Genomic DNA, 2,500 nt, shown 5'->3' with positions numbered 1-2,500 from the left:
GGACGGGACGGGAGCACGAGCCGGCGACGTGGCACGGGACGGGCGGGCGGCGGCGAGAGGGGAAGGCGCGCGCGACGCCGGGCCCAGGCCGGAGGCATCGTCGTGCCGGGGAGGAGGGGAGAGGGGGCGGCGGCGGCGGCGGCCGCCGTCGGTCGGGAGGCGGGCGGGTCGGGAGGAACCCGGCGGCCGCCCCGCGGCGACCGTCGGGGCCCCTTCCCCCACCACGCGACGCCAACCGCCCCGGCGCGAGCCGCCCCGCTCCGCTCCGCTCCCACCCGTCCTCCGCACGGCCACGAGACGTCCCCGACGGGCGACGGACGCCCGGCGGCGCCCCCCCCCCCCCCGACGAACGCCACCCCGAGGGCCCAGGGGCACGAAGCGCGGCCGCGGCCGCAGCCCGGGGGAAAGCGCGCAGCGGCGAGCGACGCCGCGGCGTCCCGCGGGTCACCGCCGGGGCACGCATCCCCGGGGCGCGGCCGCGCGCGCGCCTCGGCCACGGCGAGAGCCGCCCGTCCCGACGGGGCGAGGCGGGGGCCGCGGGGGCGCGCGGCAGGGGGGTGGGGGGCGGCGCGGCCCGGAGGCCCAAACCGCCCCCACCCACACCCCGGCACCACCGCGACACACCCGGGGACGCGCCCCAGAGACCGCTTGCGGCGCGAGGGGGGCTCCCGGTGGGACCGCGGCGGCCACGGCCACGGCCATGGCCACGGCCACGCGCGAGCTCCCCCCCCATCTTTTTCCTCCCTTCCCTTTCGCGGGCGGCACCTCCCGGGCCTCGACGCCGCCTGCCGCCGCCTGCCGGCCGCCCGCCGCCGCCCGCACCCTCCCGGGCGCGGGGGCGGGGTCGGCCGCAGGAGGGACAGACGGCGCGAGGGCAGAGGCACCGTGTCTGCACTTAGGGGGACGGAGGGCACCGCGGCCCTGCGAGGAAACCCCCAGCCGCGCGACCCCCCCACGGGCACACACCCGGGGGGGGCGCGATTGATCGTCAAGCGACGCTCAGACAGGCGTAGCCCCGGGAGGAACCCGGGGCCGCAAGTGCGTTCGAAGTGTCGATGATCAATGTGTCCTGCAATTCACATTAATTCTCGCAGCTAGCTGCGTTCTTCATCGACGCACGAGCCGAGTGATCCACCGCTAAGAGTCGTACGAGAATTTTTTTCTGCCTTTGGTTCTGTGGCACGGCACGTCTCCCGCCCACCACACCCCGGGAGGGTGAGGTGGGGGGTCGCCTCGGGCCGGCCGAGTCAGAGAGAAATCAGACCGGAGGGTCGGGAAGGTTTCACAACGGGGCGCAGCCGGCACCGACACGGCGCGTGCCGGCTCGGACACCCCACAGGCGCCCGGGGGTTCCCGCCTCCCGCAGGGACGCGGGGGGCGCACCAACCACGCGGCCACCGACCGTCCCGACGGGCCGCCGGGCGGGCGAGGCCCCACCCGACGGCCGCGGCGGCGGCGGCGGCGGCGAGCGACGTGGTGCGGCGCCCCGGCCCAGGGGAGGCGGAGTCTGGGGGACGACGAGGGACGGACCTCCCGAGTCCCCACGGGCCCGACCGCCCCGACCCCAAGGCGGACGGGCGACTCCCCCCTAAGGGTCTTTAAACCTCCGCGCCGGGACGCGCTAGGTACCTGGAGAGGGCGAGGCGGGCGAGGGAGGCGTGGACGGCACGGACCCCCCCCACCCGGAGCCCCAAACGTCGGCCACCGCCCCGACGCCGACCGCCACACTCCGGCCACGGCCGGCGGTCCTCGCCGCCGCGGGCCCTCGACACGGGGCCACACCGTGCACCGGCCGGCCACCGCCCCCCGCCACCACCGAGTCCCACCGCCAACGCCAACGCCAACGCGTGCCGACGGCAACCTAACCCCACTCCCCACGAGGCCGGGCAGAGAGGGCCCTCCCCCCGCGTCCAGACAGACCGCACGCCCTCCTTCCCACCTCCACCCCCAACCCCCCAAGGCCCGGCAGGACCCCCAACCCGCACCCGCAGTTCCCGGGGTCCCCTTCTCGCCACGGGGGACGAGGGGGGCCCACGACGGGACGCGGGGCGCAAGCGGGCGGGGCGCCTTGGGCGTGTGGGGCGTGTGGGGCGTGTGGGGCGTGTGGGGCGTGTGGGGCGTGTGGGGCGTGTGGGGCGTGTGGGGCGTGTGGGGCGTGTGGGGCGTGTGGGGCGTGTGGGGCGTGTGGGGCGGGAGGCGAGAGGCGGCCGGACGGGGAAAAGAGGCCCGAAGCTCGCTCGGGTGGGGGGGGAAAGGCGAGAGGCACGTGGCAAGGCGGGGCGGCGGGATCGGAGGAGCAGAGGGCCGACGACCGACCCGGGGGAACCGGCCCAGGGCGAGCAGCGGGAGGCCGCCACGGCCAGGAGGAGCGGCCGGCGCCGGGAAGACGAGGGCGCGGCATGGGGAGGGGGGGCGGGCACGGCCCAGCCCACAGAGCCCTCGGACCCGCCTCTCGGGAAGTGGCGGGGAGGTCGGGCGGGGAGAGAGAGAGAGAGAGAGA

The 2,500-nt window shown here is 77.7% G+C and overlaps 1 non-coding gene across 1 annotated transcript; it reads right to left on the bottom strand.

Moving 5' to 3' along the window:
- Window positions 1–993: 993 nt before the first annotated feature.
- On the bottom strand, window positions 994–1,146 carry LOC140692239 (5.8S ribosomal RNA). The gene has a single exon (XR_012067810.1). It is a non-coding gene; the product is annotated as a 5.8S ribosomal RNA (ribosomal RNA).
- Between the last annotated feature and the right edge of the window lie 1,354 nt (window positions 1,147–2,500).

This window comes from Vicugna pacos, unplaced genomic scaffold, assembly GCF_048564905.1.
Source record: "Vicugna pacos unplaced genomic scaffold, VicPac4 SAC-SAT, whole genome shotgun sequence".
Classification (NCBI taxonomy): Eukaryota; Metazoa; Chordata; class Mammalia; order Artiodactyla; family Camelidae; genus Vicugna; species Vicugna pacos.
Note: the sequence above shows the minus strand (reverse complement) of the source record. Positions and strands in the feature narration are given on the sequence as shown.